Source organism: Rhinolophus sinicus, chromosome 14, assembly GCF_057876585.1.
Source record: "Rhinolophus sinicus isolate RSI-liver-muscle chromosome 14, RSI-T2T, whole genome shotgun sequence".
In the NCBI taxonomy this organism is placed as follows: domain Eukaryota; kingdom Metazoa; phylum Chordata; class Mammalia; order Chiroptera; family Rhinolophidae; genus Rhinolophus; species Rhinolophus sinicus.
Genome location: NC_142514.1, coordinates 169,104,383 through 169,123,337, shown reverse-complemented (window position 1 = coordinate 169,123,337; position 18,955 = coordinate 169,104,383).

The following is an 18,955-nucleotide window of genomic DNA, read 5'->3' as shown; positions in this document are numbered from 1 at the left end:
TTTTGCTTCTGCTACAGACAAAAACAAGTACAATTTCTGTTATTATACTTAATATAGCTTGAGGTGTACTTACCAACTTCTAAAGTGCAGAGAACTTAGGGTTACATGTTTTGTAGTCTTTTCTCCCTTCTAAGGTCTAACGACTTCAACATCAACGAAACTGGGTCCTCTGTTGAGTCCCATAAAACCAGGTGATTCAATAACGAGAGAATAATTCATTTCACCTTCCTAATTTTTCGAATTGGTAGATGAATTTTTTCTAACTTCACACTTTTTAAGAAGAAACAATGCTGAAGCAACTAAGCCTAAAAAAAGATAGACAAGTCCAGAAGTACACTTTCCTATTGTTAAAAAGGAAGCAGTTTAAAGTAATTTAAACTTGATGTTCAAAGATTAACTTCAGGGGGAAAAAGAACTTTCAGCCTTCAGGTATGTGTCTGATAAGGAAAATTCAAAAGGAGAGGTCTCTGTGAATTCAGGACTTATCCCTCCCAGGCACTATTCGTGCTAGGCGATAGGGATTTAAACACGAATGAGATGGGAACTCAAACTAACCACAAGGGGAAAAAAACAAAACAAAACATAACAAAACAAAACAAACAAAACAAAAACATGTAACCAGAGGTAACTAGCACCATACAAAGTCCTGTCCTCACTAGGCAATTAGCAATTTATGTCAGTTGTGGGCATGGTCAAAGTGACCAGGAGCCAAAAATACCCCACTGCCAAGTCAGACCCCTCCTCGCATGATAGAAACTGGGGCCCCTGGCGTTTCCCAGAAAAGGCAGCAGACCACTGGTGCGATAAGCAACTCCGGATACAGCCGTTTGCGCCCTATCTACCTATCTACGCTAGGAGGTGCCTGCTCGTCTGCCACCTCACTCAGCCAACCCCCACCATAAAAATCTCATATATGCCTCCCTCCCTCTACCCTGGGCACAACTTCACCAGCCCCCGTCTGCGGACTGGTGAACCTTGCCTGGGGGCGCAGAATAAAACACTTAACTTTGCTCAACCTGCCTAACTCTCTCAGTCTCATGATCTCCCCGTAAGCCTTACGTTTCCACAGAGCTAAAATTATTCTACTGTCCCATCTCATATCCAAATTCTCGTTTTCTCCTGTTTTATTTTCAGCTCGTAAAACATTACAAAAAAGAACCATTGAATTCTCACTATAATCTTTGTGTCTCTTTCATTTTCAAGCAAAGTAAATAAACCCCTTCTGTATATTCCATTAGTATTTCAAATATCCCTGCTTCATTGAAATTATATTAATTTGTGTATCATCCCCTATTGCTTTCCTAAAGTCTCTGTTAGTTTTATTGGTATATTCAAAGTAATGCCACTATAGGTTTTATTCAAATGCCCCTGCATGATTTAATTTAGAAGTCTACCCGAGAGCAGAGATGACTGACAACTGTCATATAGGTTCCTCTTCTAGCCATTTGTTGAGGAAAACGTCCTTAGTGCAATACAATTGGGCCAGAGTAAAGGCAGTTTGATATCTGGAAATTTCATTTATGAGTAAGCTGTGGGAGGAGAGTTTTCCTAGTTTCACTGAGGACAAACACAATATGAAACAAGAAAAAGAATGTATTAATGTGACTTGATATTTTTATTTTCTAATTGATTTTTAATATCTTTTAAGTGCTCCCTTGTAGTCATGGCCAGAGCTAGTCTTGTATCCCTAGACCAGGTGACTGATTTATCAAACCTTTGAAGTCTTTTGGTAAAATTAATGGCCACTATCAATGAAGGGATGTTTGCTGTAGGAATATCTTCATTTATTACTATCATTATCATTATTATTATTATTATTATTATTATTATTATTCCATCTAATGTGTTAGACAATTCAAGTAAAAACAAATATTTTCTACACACCTGTCAGCACCCTTGCATATTCCTCAAATCTTTCCAGCCTCCTGCTAGGCTGGTTCTTATGATCATTATGAGTCATAAATCCTATACTAGGTAAATTTGTTTTAGGCAGGAAATATCATTATTGTTAAGAAAATTGTTAATAAACTTAAGAGTTGTCAATAAAAAGTATCACACTCCATTTCGGTTTGCGTGATCAAAGTACTTTATGACACCATTCCATCAATTTATGTTCTGTCTGTAGGTGACAGAACAAAAATTCTGACAACTAATTACCTGCCAAGAATCCACATTAGAAAAAGAGGAAATTGGCATTGCTCCTCCATTCTCCAACCAATTCAAAAAGTATCCCTTTTTCCCCATCTTTCTCAATCCTTATAATTAATGTATGTGCAAAAAATGCCCCCCAAACAAATCAGAATACACTGTTTACCGATCCTTCTCAAACCCATCTTAAACAAAAAGAAACAGAGATACTAACCAGTAAACTAAATGCATTTTCAATAAACATAAGTGTAGAATTAAATCTAATTTTAGTTTTAGTTCGGGGTTCTTTTTTTCTTTCTTTAACATTTCCAATTATTTATAAGTATTGATAATTTATGATTTATTTGTGTGTGTTATTCCAATGAAAAAAAAGAAAATGCATTTATTTTATTAATTGAATAAACCTCATTTTTGTCTATCTATTACTCTGTGGGTGCTTAATAATCTTTTATAAACCTAAAAATCATTATGAGGTCATAGTATAACTTAGGTTTTCTGCATCTCAAAACATTTTAGTTCCCAATAAAGGACTAAGACAATTGATAAGTTACCAAAGCTGCCATTTTGGAGATGTAAACTGGTTGAGAAAGTAAAGTCTTTTATTGGAGCACACACAAAGGCAGATAATTCTGTCTTAGAGGTGCTAGTTCTTGAAATTGACAAGAGTACCCTTCCTTTTCCAATTATGAAGTTATAAATATTAGCTTGCCCATCCAACCCACTTGCTGAGGTATTTGGGGGAAGGAAATAGGGTGGCTGAGGAAGTGTGAGAATAAAGAGAAAAGGGACCATGCTCTTGGAGCATCTGTGGATTTTCAACTTTGAACTCTGAAACCATTGGTTGCAGGGTTCAGTCACTGACAGCATCAATTTCTGAATCACTTCAAGAGTTGGATTATTTCAAAAGCCAAGGTATCAGAAGGTTAAACTTTCATACTAGGACAGTGGTTCACTTTAAAACACAAAACAAAACAAAAATTCTTTTTTAATCTTAAGAATTAACTAATACATAAAATGCTGTCTTGAATCATGAGATTCATTAGTTCTTGACATCATCTAGACCCATATCTAGAACTCCATTGTAGAATCTTTTTAGGCATGTGTTAAATTTCTGTGAAAACTTACTTTAAATGTAAACATCCTGCTACACTGCCAGTTTTTGTCTTAAAACTATACTGATTCATACAAAAATTAATATTTCATCAATTTAGGAATCATTTAAATTTTATTCATCAACTATTCCCAAATAAGCCAGGAAAGATTAAAAAAGTAGGAAATGGTACATTGAGAAGACTGCCTAGAATGGTGATGAAGTACTGAAATACAGAGAGTGCCAAAACAATGCATACACATTTTAAGAAAGGAAAACTGTATTAAAATTGTAATAATCGATCAGTTACATCATAAAAATGGCAGCGTGAGGTGAGCCTCTTGAAGTCTCCCCTGGAATTTACATCAAATTGAACAACTATAACTCCACAAAGGACTCCCTGTGCAGCAGACAGGTAAGACTAAGAGGCGCACAACTGAAATCGTCTAAAGGTGGACAAATTGCAAGAGTAGGGAAAGCGGGAAGGGAGAAATAGAGAGAAGGGTCTGTGCATGTGTGCAGGACACAGACCTAGCTCGATGCTCCAAGTTCTCTGCACTCCAGAACTACTGTAGCTGTGGGAGAGGGAAGAACTCAGACTGCGAGGGCTCCACTTATGGCCCACAGGGCTGAGGGGACAGAATGGCTGAACCAGTGCTCACGGCAGAGACCTCCGAGCAAAGACTGAGGGAAGAAGGCTGAAAACGGTGGTTTAAGCCCTCACTGCTGAACAGAGAATGGAAGCTTTGGGCACTGAGCCTCTGTCCCCTCCTTAACCTCCCAGAGCTCGCCCCGTTCCCACCTGCCCAGTGCTAGAAGTGGAACAGTAGCAGTATGAGATCAAAAGAACAGAATATTTGCAGATCTGAGAACTGTGATCCTCAGACACGGACATGCAGCACAACTAGTTCTGGCAAACGGGAGGGAACCATGCAAGCAGGACTGTCTATAGAGGTGGTCATCACCATTGCTCTGGGCCACCTCTTACAACCCACCCCGCGCCTGTCCCCACCTATCTGGGTGGATCCCTGCAGGAGTAAACAGAGCTGCTGAGACACATGGGCTCTGAATTTGGTGCAGGAAGAGCTTTGGAACTTCAGAAGCTCTCCACATCCCTCCACGGAGGCAGCACCCTATGACCGAGGCAAACTATTCACAGACAAGAAGTCCACCTTCCAGGGAATCCCTCAATTGTGGAAGAAGCCAGAATAGTGCAGAGAAATATAACACTACAGTGTGAGAGAGAATGAAAGGCTACAGTCAGAGATAAAATAAAACATTCTACCAATACCTACAGGAAAACGAAAGAAAGACCTCTTTCTATCAACCTGTTGCAGAACCCACTCCTGTAGATGTCTAGGAAGAAAAATAATTAATCATTAATGGCCATGAATAACCAAGGTAACAAGACAGCTCAGGAAGAAAATTAAAAGTCTCCAGAAAATGAATGTAAAGACATGACAATATGTGACTTAAATGACAGAATTCAGATTGCAGTTCTTGAAAAACTCAACAAGATGCAAGAAACCACAGACAGTCATTTTAATGAACTCAGAAACATCATCAAAGAACAAAATGAAGATTTTAGCAAAAAGATTGAAATTTTAAAAAAGAATAAAATAGAATTTCTGGAGATTAAGAACTCAATAAAAGAAATGAAGAATGAAATAGCCAGCTTGGGTAGTAGAGTTGACCAGATGGAAGAAAGAATCAGTGACATAGAAGATAGAAATCTGGAAATAACATGGATGGAAGAAGAAAGAGACTTGAGACTTAAAAGAAATGAAAGAACTCTACAAGAACTTTCTGACTCCATCAGAAAGAGCAATATAAAAATAATGGGCATACCAGAAGGAGAAGAGAGAGAGAAGGGAACAGAGAGTATATTCAAACAAATAGTCAATGAGAACTTACCAAACTTGTGGAAAGAACTGGATCCTTGAATCCAAGAAGCAAACAGAACACCTAATTACCTCAACCCCAACAGGCCTTCTCCAAGGCACATGGTTTTGAAGCTGTCAAATATCAATAACAAAGAAAGAATCCTCAAGGCAGCCAATGAAAAGAAGATGGTAACCTACAACAGAAAGCCCATTAGAATATCATCAGATTTTTCAGCAGAAACTCACCAAGACAGGAGGGAGTGGAATCAAATATTCAAACCATTGAAAGAAAGAAATTGTGAGCCAAGAATAATATATCCAACAAAGATATCCTTTAGATATGAAGGAGGAATGAAACCTTTCCAGACATAAAGAAGCTGAGGGAATTTTCTAACACACGACCTGCACTACAAGAAATACTGAAGGAGGCAATTCAACCAACATCAATGGGGTTATCTGTGGCAACAAAAATATAAAAGCTGGGAGAGCAAAGGCCTGAACCGGAATATGGGAATGGAGAAAGTAAGCATGCTGAAGAAAATGCAATACTCTAAATATCAAACTTTCTTTTATATAAAGTTAATGGTAACCACTCAAAAGAAATCCAGAACTGAAATATATACTGTAATAAAAGAAGAAACAGAGGGAAAATCATAGAATATCACCACACAGAAATAATAGACAACAAAAAGGCAAAGGAACAATGGAGACACGGTCTTACCAGAAAACTAAAGACAGAATGATAGGAAATTCTCACATATCAATAATCACCGTAAATGTAAATGGACAGAACTCACAAATAAAAAGGCACAAAGTAGCAGGTTGGATCAATTACTAGGGCTGGCTCGGTGGCTCAGGTGGTTGGAGCTCTGTGCTCCTAACGCCAAAGGCTACTGGTTCGATTCCCATATGGGCCATTGGGCTCTCAACCACAAGGTTGCCTGTTCGACTTCTTCACTCCCGCAAGGGATAGTGGGCTCCACCCCCTGTAACTAAGATTGAACTGGGCACCTAGAGCTGAGCTGCCACTGAGCTCCTGGATGGCCCAGTTGGTTGGAGTGCATCCTCTCAACCACAAGGTTGCTGGTTCGACTCCTCGACTCCTGCGAGGGATGGTGGGCTGCGCCCCCTGCAATGAAGATTGAACCTAGCACCTTGAGCTGAGCAGCCGCTAAGCTCTTGGATGACTCAGTTGGTTGGAGCACATCCTCTCAAACACAAGGTTGCAGGTTTGACTCCCATCCAAGGGATGGTGGGCTGGGCCCCCTGCAACTAACAATGGAAACTGGACCTGGAGCTGACCTGCGACCTCCACAACTAACATTGGAAGGACAACAATTTGACTTGGAAAAAGACCTGGAAGTACACACTGTTCCCCAATAAAGTCCTCTTCCCCTTCCCCAGTAAAATCTTAAAAAAATAAAATAAAATAACTAACCCCAACCATATGCTACCTCCAAGAGACACATCTCAACTACAAGAACAGACATAGACTCAAAGTGAAAGGGTGGAAATTGACACTCCAAGCAAATGGATGGAGAGAAAATCTAGTATAGCTATACTAGTATCAGATGAACCAGACTTCAGGATAAAAAATGTAACAAGAGACAAAGATGGACATTTCATAATGATGAAGGAGACTATACAACAAGAAGACATCACAATCATCAATATTTATGCTCCCAATCATGGAGCACTGAAATATACCAAGCAACTACTAACAGAGCTAAAGGGAGAATTTGATCAAAACACAATTATACTAGGGAACCTAAATACATCATTGACAGCTATGGATAGATCATCCAAACAGAAAATAAATAAATAAATAGCACCTTAAATGACAAATTAAATGAAATGGACATAATTGACATTTATAGAGCACTTCATCCTAGAACATGAGACTATACTTTTTCTATAGTGTACATGAACATTCTCAAGGGTAGACCATATATTGGAACATGAAACTACGTTCAGCAAATTTAAGAAGACTGAAATCATACCAAGTATATTCTCTGATCACAAAGCTTTGAAATTGGATATCAAGCAAAAAGAAAGCAGGAAAACCCACAAAAGCGTGCAGATTAAACAGCATACTTTTAAAGAACCACCAGTTCAAAGAAGAAATAAGAGAAAAGATGAAAAGATACATAGAAACAAATGAGAATGAAAATACATCCTACCAAAATTTTTGAGATGCAGGGAAAACAGTTTTAAGAGGGTAGTTTATCATTACAAGCCTATCTCAAGAAACAAGAAAAATCCCAAATAAATAACCTCATATTATACCTTAAAGAACTAGAAAAGGAAGAACAAATGAAACCCAATGTCAGCAGAAGAAAGGAAATACTAAAAATCAGAGCAGAACTAAATGAAATCGAGAACAAAAGCACAACAGAAAAAATTAATGTGACAAAGAGCTGGTTCTTTGAAAAGATTAACAAAATTGACAAACCCTTGGCTAGACTCACTAAGAAAAAAAGAAAAAGGACACTAATAAACAAAATCAGAAATGAAAGAAGGGAAGTTATCACAGATGCCACAGAAATACAAAGGATCATCCAAGAATACTATGAAGGATTATATGCCACCAAATTCAATAACCTAGAAGAAATGGACAAGTTCTTAGAAACATAGCCTTCCTAAGCTGAATCACAAAGAACTGGAAAAATCTAAATAGACTGACCACCAGTAAGGAAATTGAATCAGCCATCTGAAACCTTCCCAAAAGCAAAAGTCCGGGACCAGATGACTTCACTAGTGAATTCTACCAAACCTTCAAAGAGGATCTAATACCTGTCGTGCTCAAACTCTACCAAAAAATTGAAGAAGAGACAGTACTCCCTAACTCATTTTATGAGGCCAACATTACCCTGATACTAAAATCTGGAAAGGATAACACAAAAAAAGAAAACTATAGACCAATATTTCTGATGAATACAGATGCAAAAATTCTAAACAAAATTCTAGCAAATCGAATGCAACAATGCCTTAAAAAGATTATTCATCAAGATCAAGTGGGATTCTTCCCAGGGGCACAAGGGTGGTTCAACAAATGAAATACCATCAATTTGATCATTCACATAAACAAAATAAAGGACAAAATAATATAATTATATCAATTGATGCAGGAAAAGTGTTTGACAAGATACTACATCCAATTATGATTAAAACAAGTAATGAAATAAGTATAGAAGGAAAATACCTCAATATAATACAGGCCATATATGACAAATGCTCAGCTAATATTATAACTAATGGTATAAAACTGAAGCACTTTGCTCAACGTTCAGGAACATGACAAGGCTGTTCCCTATCACCTCTGCTTTTCAACATAGTGTTGGAAGTCCTCGTCAGAGCAATCAGGCAAGACAAAGAAATTAAAGGCATCCAGATTGGGAATGAAGAAGTCAAATTGTCACTCTGTGCAGATTACATTATGCTATATATAGAAAACCCTAAAGACTCCACCAAAAAAGGTATTAGCAATATTAAACGAATACAGTAAAGTTGCCAGCTACAAAATCAACATACAAAAGTCCATTGCATTCTTATATACTAACAACAAAATTTCAGAAAAAGAAAAAAAAAATTCCTTTTGCAATATCAACAAAAAATAAATAAAATACCTAGGAATAACCTAGGATACGAAAGACCTATATGCTAAAAACTATAACACATTTTTAAAAGAAATTGAAGAAGAATGAAATAAATGGAAAGACATTCTGTGCTCATGGATTGGAAGAATCAACATAGTTAAAATGGCTGTATTACCCAAAGCAATGCACAGATTTAATGCAATCCCCATCAAAATCTCAATGGCATTTTTTAAAGAAATAGAACAAAAATCATCAGATTTGTATGGAACCACAAAAGACTCCGAATAGCCAAAGCAATCCTGAGAAAAAGAACAACACTGGAGGTATCACACTCCCTGACTTTAGCTTATACTACAGGGCAACAATAATCAAAACAGCATGGTATTAGCAGAACAACACACATAGACCAATGGAATAGAACTGAGAACCCAGAAATAAACCCACATAAATATGGACAGATAATTTTTGACAAAGAAGCAAAACACATACAATGGAAAAAAGACATCCTCTTCAATAAATGGTGCTGGCAGAATTGGAAAGCAACATGCAAAAGAATGAAACTGAACTGCTATCTGTCACCATGTACCAAAATTAATTCAAAATAGATAAAAAATTTAAGCATAAGACCTGAAAAAATAAACTTCATAGAAGAAAACATAGATACTAAACTTATGGAACTTGGGTTCAACGAGCATTTTATGAATTTCACTCCAAAGGCAAGGGAAGTAAAAGCTAAAATAAATGAGTGGGACTATATGAAACTTAAAAGCTTCTGTGCAGTGAAAGAAACCATCGACAAAATAAAGAGGCAACCAACTGAATGGGAGAAGAGTCTTGCAAAAAGTGCCTCCGATAAGAGGCTAATATCCAAAATATCCAAGGAACCCATACAACCCAACAACAACAAAAATAAACAACCCAATTGAAAAATGGGCAGAGGACCTGAAGAGACATTTCTCCAAAGAGGACATACAAATGGCAAATAGACATATTAAAAAATGCTCAACATCACTAATCATCAGAGAAATGCAAATAAAAACCACAATGAGATATCACCTCACCCCAGTCAGAATGGCTATCATCAACAAGACAAATAGTAACAAGTGTTGGAGAGACTGTGTAGAAAAAGGAACCCTCATACACTGATAGTGGGTACGCAGATTGGTGCAGTCACTATGGAAGGCAATGTGGAGGTTCCTCAAAAAATTACGAATAGAATTACCTTATGACCCAGGAATCCCTCTCCTGTGTATCTACGCAAAAAATCTGAAAACGTTTATCCATAAAGACATGTGTGCTCCAATGTTCATTGCAGCTTTATTTATGGTGGCCAAGACATGGAAACAACCAAAATGTCCTTCGATAGATGAATGGTTAAAGAAGTTGTGGTATATTTACACCATGGAATACTATTCGGCAGTAAGAAAAGATGAAATAGTACCATTTGTGACAACATAGATAGATCTTGAGATTATAATGCTAAGCTAAGTGAGTCAGACAGAAAAAGTAGAGAACCATATGATGTCACTGATATGTGGTATATAAACCGAAAACAACAAAAGAACAAGACAGACAACTGAAATAACAAAAACTCATAGATAACACTTCAGGGGTTACAAGAGGGTACGGGGGAGAGGAGAGCAGGGCTCTATAAGAGGGTTAACGGGGTCTAATATATGATGATGGAAAGAGAACTGACTTTCTGTAGTGAACACCCAATGTGAGATATAGAGAATGTATTACAGAATTGTACACGTGAAAACTATGTAACTTTACAAACAATTGATGCCCTGATAAACTTTAATTTAAAGAAAAAATAAGAGAAGAAGAAGTCAAGAGAACTTCTGTGGAGAAATTCTACCATTTCCTGCTGTGCCTCACTAGTAAAATAAATTCATTCTAGTCTATCAAGCAAAAAAAAAAAGAAAAAGAAAAGAAAAAAATTGTAATACTCAATATATAATGAGATGCTCAAAGTGGTTACCATCAGCATCCAAACACTTCTGGTTATTATGAAGTACTGCATGAGCAACTTTGACGAAAGTGTCCACTTCTATACATTTTTATGGCACCCCCAGTATATAATCATAACAACATAACATCCTTTAGTTTTCTGATTGTATTGTTCAAATATTGCATCATTTTTCAAGAAGGTATAAAAAACTTAGTATTTTTTTCTTTTTAATCTTTTCTTGTACAGAATTATTGTTAAGAATTTTTCATTGCTTATCCGTAATAGCAAACAAAATAAAATTCACAAAGGGTGTATTTCAAAATTATGAGACAAATTAGAAAACAGGTAAAAAGAAACAGAACAGCACTCTAGACTCCAATGATGATTGTAAAATTGATTATATTAGTGTAATTTCAGACTGTAACTCTTCAGATTATGATATCCCAGATTAACTTTTGCAAACTTAAGTATCAATGAATGAATAATATTAGTAAGGGCAAAAAGTAATATGGCATTTTTATCTACTTAGCCTTTCAACTGGAAGCATTTCTTTATACAATATTTTGACAAAAGAAATTGTTTTGCTAGAAGGCAGTGTGATCTTATTTCATTTCTAAAATATTTTCACCAAAATTTTCTTGATATATCATTAAGTAAACAAAAGCTTAAGGTGGGTGTATCAAAAAAATACATGATTTATAAATAAAAAGTAAAAATGTTTTCCAATTATAACTCAAGGTAGCTATATTTTCTTCAACAAAAGTGTGAGCTGTCACAACTTTTAAAAATGTTGCATTTTAACAATGCAAGGGCAAAAAGTTCCAGAAGTAATGAATAATAAGCTTGAAAATGAATTGGTATTCTAGAATCAGTATAATCAAGATGCACATGTTTCAGGTTCATGCATAACAGCTGATGAACAGTTCATTACAGTCAAAAGCTACTTCTCATTTAGGGTCTACATATCATTAAACCAGAAATATACGAAATAAAAATTAATATGTTTAAATTCTTGTTAAAATTTCAGGTAAGACTATTTATTTTTTAAATCCTTCTAGTCATCTGTAAATTATTTTCAAAATGACTTAAACATGTGAGAAACAATTGCAAGGGTCCATTTGTCCCCCATGATAAATGGTAACAACTATTGTTTTTGGTATAAAAAAATGTTGTTAATGAAGGGTGAGTATACAGAACAAGTGCCCTTAAAACAAGAGGTCAGAATCGGCAAGAAGAGAAAACTATTTCCTCTGTAGAAACCTTCTTCAGGGAGTGGTCTTAAAGGTTAAATATGTTTGGGAACATGAAAATGAAGGCATTGCAGGAAATAAACATCCCAGCAGGAGATGGAAACAAAAATATAAAAACCTGAAAGGTGTGTATAAGTCTTAACGAAAATTCAATTTGCCTGAGAAAATTTCAAAGGAAGCCACATTCTACACTAATATTTGCAAGTCTACTTTAGTTTGCTAACAAAACTTGAGTTTAGTGGATTAAATCATGGGGATTTTCTATTCATGAATCAACAATGAATCATTTCACTTCTATTTAGGGAATCTCATAATGTACTAGAACCAATGAGTTGCTTGAGTGACAAATAAAAACAGAAAAAAAAAGGTGAGTTATTTATGAAGAAAAAGTTGAGTACACACAGGAGAAAACACTAGAAAGACTGAAGTTGTCACAGAGAGAATTATTTGTCAAAAGGGAGAATGGAGCAAAAATGTCTTGTTTAAAAAGTTGGAACTGCAGACTGTTTTATACGAAATGATTATGAATGAAAGCCCAGTATTATCAGTTGATGTGAGAAACTGTAACTGAAGCTAAAGTTTGCTCTATTTTATTAGCATCTATTGTGCTATTATGTTGATAATAGCGGTACCTTTAGTTTCATATATCATTGATAATCTGCCTAAGTAAATGATTTTATACTTATGATTGCCATTCTAATTATTAATATTTTAATGTATTATCACTTAAATTTTTCAGACTGTCTTATTTTTAATTTTGTTTACATGTGCTTATGCCTATCAGATGCAAAGCATAATCACCTTACTTAAATCACAATGAATCATCATTTTGACAAAAGATTATTAAATTCAATTCACCATCACTGTCTGCAGTTGGTTCAGTTTCTAATAACACATTGTACAATTAAATAGCATAATACAATATGTATAGGATAGAAGGAATACTTTACTAATCTTTAACTTTGTCAGAGCAGCCAGCAAAAATTCCAAGTAAGTTTTGCAAAATTTAAGTAGATTAAAATTGGATGGTTTAATGATTCATTTTGTGTAAAATTATACTTCAGTCAAGTCAAAAGACAAAAGATTCAATTAATGAACATCATCTACTGTATGTATTCATCTTTTTTGGGGGTTTGACTGAGTTCAATACAGCTGACCTCAAAAAGGAAGGAAATATATCAGAGTTGGCAAGGTAATTGACAAAGAGTTTCTGAAAGTATTTTCTATGCTTCTCAGATGGATGATGGAGGAATTTCACTCTAGCTTTGGAATCACCCTGCTTTTTCTGGCTTCATGGAAATATTTTAGCAGCAGTAACATATGCTTCAGGTTTCACTGCTTTTTTTCCTTTTTCTTACTTTAAAGTAAAATTCTAGCACACAGCCTGAAAGACACTTGTCTGTTAAGGGTTTGGTTCAATCCCTGCGTATAAATCCAAAGTGTATAAGTAGAGTATCAGTATGTAGAAAAGGAAGACATATTCCTCTACTCATCTAGGTTCTGCTGGCTGGTCTAATAATTAAACCAACATCAGACAGATTAACAGAATAAAATAACCAAATTTAACTATATACATACACATGGGAACCACCATACATGAGAGTGTCAGAGAACCCGTATACATAAGAGGCCCGGGGACAGATAGGTGCAATGAGGTAAATATGACATTGAGACTAAAAATGAGTTAAAGCTCCCTGCGGCTTCAGAGGGCAAGAGAAAATTTGCTGTGGCTTCAGAGGAAAAGAGGGCAATTAGTAGAATGATAAGAAAAAATGACGTTCAGTAATTAGAAGTTTGTCATGCTATATAGATAGGTCATAAAAAAGTTATTTCTGGATAATAACTTTTATTATAGGCAAGGCTCCCATTAGATTCTTCTAGGTAGTTAAGGGAGGAGCAGATATTTCTCCGAAGCCTGCAGAATACTGATTGCCTTTGGCTTAAAATAATCCACGTGTCAAAGGCGCATATCTTCGGGAGTCCTGTCCTGAAACTCCAGGTAAAATATCAAAGAATATTATTATTCTAGATTTCCAACTCTATGTTTTCAGGTACAAGGTTCCAAAATATATTATTTCAATGTTAACACCAAATCTGTTTTGCTGTAATACTTTTTCACTTTTATCCTCTATGCTGCAGTTAAACCAATTTCTCTGCTGTGAAGACTAAAATCTGTCCCCATAGAATTTGATAAACTTTATTTCATGTATCTTCTTCAGACTATCACACTTTTATGAAATCACTACTGTGAAGTCAGAGTAACCTGACTTCAAATTCTTGTTCTTCCACATCTAACTTGGTACCCTATCAAAATTACTTTATCAGTCTAAGCCTTAAATCTTTATTTGTAATAACATAATAGCATAGCATAATAAAATATTATAAAATAACATATAATATAATTATTACATGTTATGTAATATGATATATACATGTACTTATATAAATGTAGGAACAACCTTATAGGATTTGCTTTTACATTTAATCTATGTAAAATCGTTATACGGTGCCTGGAAAATAAGCACTCAACATATTTTAGTGATTTGTCTCTTCCTCCTTATTTGCCAACACTCCCCCAACCCCCACACCCCGCCCAACTTCAACCTCTTTTCATGGTCCTCAAACCTAATATTTTTTTAGTAAATACTACACAGAGTTATCCTTTAACCATTGGGCCAAAAATAGGTTCACATCTCGTTTTTGAAAATTATGATTATGCTAATATATTTGGGATTCCCAATTTGGGAATTGAAGGAGATAATTGGACCTATCGGATTGTTGAGTCTAGATTATCTATACTAGATGATGAAATAGGAAAATGAGTGGCAGAAGACTGGTAGCCAATTTTAATAAAGGTGCATATGGACAGGGATCATGAAGAAGAGTGAGTTCAATAGACTTGAGATGTGACAGAAGAATGAGGTCTGTTAGTCTATGAGCTGCCTAGATGCCACTAAAGTACCAACAGTTTTCCTAGATATTTTCATAAGTGTGGATCATCATTATCAGAATTACCTGCAGATGTTTGTTAAACTTTGAATTATCAGACCACTATCCAGACATAAAAGTGTAGATTCTCTGTGCTTCAAGACCTTACCATGGAGATTTATTTGGGCACCAGTCCCTGAGAACCTCTGATACAGAAACATCTCTCACTTAAAATTATAGTATTTCTCCAGAATAGGAAAGACACAGCTGTTTCTCTGTAGGCTTAATTGGACTCTATGATTAATTACCTGATCATAGACCCTTCTCTCTTTTAAGTCATCTGTTGATTCCCTAAATTATTCTTTGCAAAATTGCTGGGATTTTTTTGTTTGTTCATTTGTTTGTTTTTTTGAGGTTGTTGTTGTTTTTAAACACTTAAGGATGTTTTATCCCACCATAAAAATCAGACCTCCTTGGAAAAATGGCTGAATTACAGGTCTGGGGTGGGAAAGTATAAGATGAGGCTATAATAACTTTCTCCACTGTTTCCCACTGGGTAAAATATTCAAAAACTAAACTACAATCAATTGCAGCACATTGGATATATAAAAATCCATGTGTTCCTAATGATATGCAAAAAAAGAGAAAACAAAAAATGTCAGGTATGCATCTGTTTGAGTATGTGTATGAGTATCAGCCAAAAGATCAAGGAAGAAAATTAAAATAGCAAGTTTCAACATGAACATTCCCTTAACTTGATTATTTTTCTAGTTTAATTTATATTGACTAATAGGAAATCTCACTTCTAGTTAATGGGTTTTTTGGTGTTTTTCTCTTTGTTTTTAATCTTTCCCAAAATGAATAGTTTGGATCTTCTTGTTTTCAGTAATTTCTAATTCACTATTGGTTTTCTTTTCAAATTGCTACAAATATCATTCACTGGAAAGTAAGTTGTGTTTTTTGGCTGCATGTTCTGACAGTTTGCATTCTGTAACAAGTGCAAATTACACCAGAAGCAGATAATTCAACCACATTTTATCACTCCTTAATATTATATTCTCTTAGATACTTACCACACCTCTATCATGTTCCATACTAAGTAATATAAATGCAGAATTAATTGTTCCAATTACTATTTTGAATTTACTATAAAGATAATGCAAACAATAAAAAATAGTTTCTGTAACTGTTAGAGGGGACTACAGTTTTGCAACCCCAGAATATGCCTTTTGGATATTGAGTTTATTATTATTAACAACAACAACAAAAAGACTGAGATATAGAAGATGCCAGATTGAGACTGGTAGGAGGGGTGAAACGAGCTGGTCCCACACCCACATGTCGTGGTTGAGAATTGGAAAGAAAATCTCTGCTGTGGAGGTCACCCCTGGGAAGTGAGAGGTCCCAGCCTCATACGAGGCTCCCCAGCTTAGAGTACCACTTCCAGGAAGAGGAGTCCCCAAAACATCTAGGGTGAAAAATCAGCAAGGATTCTGTCCAGGTGAGACAGAGAGCCGCTAGAAACACAGGCATTCTCTTAAAGGGCATACACACAGATTCACTCACTCACAAAGACTCACCCTAAGCTCCAGCAAAGGGAGAGCAACTCAAAAGGCACCATGGACATATAGGGAAAATCTGAATTTTGTGCCTTCAGGGCAAAGGCTGGAGGGGCAGCTGTCATTGTTCCTGTGTTGAGCCCTCTGGCTACACAGCAGGCAAGTGCAGGCAGGCACCAAATCAGAGTCTGCATTAACCTGGTGAGCACTGCTAGTCCCACCCTGGTTACTCCCTGAGACCGTGCCTCACCCAACTCATGCACTACCCAAGCCTCCTTGAGAGCTGTTCCTAACAGTCAGGTGGCCTCAGCCCAGGCTGCAGACTTTTCTAAAAACTCTCAAAGGTTCACAACCCCAGGCTGACAGCAGATAACTTTAGTGTGCCTTGTGCCTCTTGCTGAGCAGCCCCAGGCCTGGCACTGGCATCAAAAGTAAATCTGCATTAACCTAGTGAACACTGCTATTACCACCCTGGTGACATGCTGAAACCATTCCCCAGCCAACTCACACACTGCCTAAACCACTTTCAGTAGCTGTTTCTCATAAGCAGTTAGACTTAGCACACACTGCAGACTTACCTAAAAACTCTCAAAGGTCCACAGGCCCCAGGTATGTGGCAACTAGCCTCAGCACGCCCTGTACTTATTGCTGAGAGGACCCAGGCCCAGCACTGGGGCAGCTGACCTTAGTTCTCAGTGTGGTATCTCCCTTGTGCCCCCGGGCCCAGCACAGGCAGTTACCAACAATGGATCAATTTGTAGCTCCATGAGGTAGCCCTGGGACAGGTTCAGGCAGCAGCTGATTTTGGCCTGTACTGGAAAAATTCCAAGAGTACACAGAATCAACATACCCAGTGGCCAGCTTCAGACAAGAACAGTACACCACCTGATTAGCTCCACAATAGTACACCCAAAGGATGGTCTCAGCAGTCACAAGAAACATGCTGGAGCAAATACTGCTCTGTGGGCATCTGCTGTGACCATGGCCAGCCCTCATAGCCAGTCAGCCTAAGGGTCAACCTCAACCACTGACATCCCAACAGCAATCAGGAATCAACTACAACAGGAGGGCACATACAACCCACACAGGGGACACTCCTGAAGCACCTAGCTCAGGTGACCAGGAAGACTACACCTCTGGACGCCACAAGACACCTACTACATAAGGTTATCCTGAAAAGACTGGGAGATGCAGCAGATCTACCTAATACATAACAACAAACACAGAGAGGCAGCCAAAATAAGGAGACAAAGAAACAAGTCCTGAATGAAAGAACAGGAGAATACTCCAGGAAAAGAACTAAACAAAATGGAGACAAGCAACCTAGAAGATACAGAATTCAAATACTCAATGAACTTAGGGAAAAAAAATGGATGAACACAGAAAGAACTTGAACGAAAAGATACTAAAATTAAAGAGGATATAGAAACCATAAAAAGAGAATCAGCCAGAAATGAACAATGCATTAACTGAAATGAAGAATATACTAGAAGGAATCAACAGCAGATTATGTAAAGCAGAGGATTGAATGAGCAATTTGGAAGATAAGGTATTGTGAAACACCAAATGAGTGCAGCAGAAAGAAAAAAAAAAGGAAGAATTTTTTTAAAAAAGAGGATAATTTAAGGGACCTCTGGAACAACATCAAGAATACCAGCAGAAACATCATAGGGAGAGCAGAAAGCTAAGAGAGAGAGCAAGAAATTGAAAACATATTTGAAAAAACAATGATGGAAAACTTCCCTAACCTGGCAAAGGAAACAATCTACAAGTCCAGGCAGTGCAGAGTCCCAAACATGATGAACCCAAAGAGGCCCACACCAAAATATATCATAATTAAATGCCAAACGTTAAAGACAAAGAGGGAATCTTAAAAGCTGCAAGAAAAAAGCAGTTAGTTATGTCCAAGGGAGCTCCCATAAGACTATCAGCTGATTTATCAACAGAAACTTTGCAGGCCAGAAGGAGTTGACATAAAATATGCAGTGATGAAAAGCAAGGACCTACAACCAAGATTACTCTACCCAGCAAAGTTATCATTAGAATTGAAGGACAGATAAAGAGCTTCCCAGACAGAAGAAAGCTAAAGGAGTTCATCACCTCCAAACCAGTATCACAAGAAATGTAAAAGGTACTTATTTAAGAAGAACAAGAAAAAGATCACAAATAAGAATAATAAAGTGGCAATAATTATGTATCTATCAACAATTACTTTAAATGTAAATGGATTAAATGATCCAATTAAAAGACAGTGTGGCTGAATCGTTAAGAAAGCAACCGCTTACATTTGTTGCCTACAAAAGACACACACACACACACACTGAAAGAAAAGGGGAGGAAAAATATATTTAATGAAAATGGAAACAATAAAAAAAATCTGCAGTAGTAATACTTATAGCAGACAAAACAGACCTTAAAAAAAAGCTATAAAAGGGACAAAGAATAATATTTCATACTGGTGAAGGGATCAATCCAACAAGAGGATATAACCCTTGTAAACATTTATGCACCCAACATAGGAACACCTAAATACATAAAACAAATACT